The following is a 774-nucleotide window of genomic DNA, read 5'->3' on the forward strand; positions in this document are numbered from 1 at the left end:
AATTAGTGGTCTGGAATTTCCATTCTTTGCAATATTATCCATAATTTGTTATGATCCGTACAGTAGAATGCCTTTGTGTAGTCAATAAAACATAGATAAACATCTTTCGTTTCTGTAAAATGAGAGGCTGTGCCCTCTGAGATCCATAGTGACAAAGTGCCATGCATGAGAAAGTCCTTGATTTAAAAAAAAAACAAAAAACCTTACTGCCATTGAGTCAGATCCAACTCATAACGACCCCTCCTTGGGTTTCCGAGGCACATAACAACAACAAAACAATCACTACAGAAGTAAAGTGCCCAGTCTTCCTTCTGAGGAGTGGCTGGTGGATTTGAACCACTAGCCTTCTGGTTAGCAGTCAAATGCCTTAGGCATTATGCCACCAGAGGGTAACTAGCTCTGACTTTTAGCTCAGTAGCAACATCAGTTTGTTTGCTATCATTATTCATTTGCTAAACCATGAACTACTTTGGTTATGTTGTCACAAGGGACCATTCCCTGGAGAAGGATGTCATGCTTGGTAAGGTGAAGGGTCGACGAAAGAGGGGAAGGCCTTCAATGAGATAGATTGACACGGTGGCTGCAATGATGGGATCAAGTATAACAAGGATCATGGAGCTGGTGTAGGATCGGGTGGTGTTTCGTTCTGCTGTGCATAGAGTCGGAAATGACTCAATGGCATCTAACAAAAAACAACAACAAACCGTAGTAGGACACATTATGCCCTGGCTATAGACAGTTGATACATGGTTCCTGCCCTTCAGTTACTTACCA

Source organism: Orycteropus afer, unplaced genomic scaffold, assembly GCF_000298275.1.
Source record: "Orycteropus afer afer isolate SDZICR_OR568_19922 unplaced genomic scaffold, OryAfe1.0 scaffold00088, whole genome shotgun sequence".
Classification (NCBI taxonomy): domain Eukaryota; kingdom Metazoa; phylum Chordata; class Mammalia; order Tubulidentata; family Orycteropodidae; genus Orycteropus; species Orycteropus afer.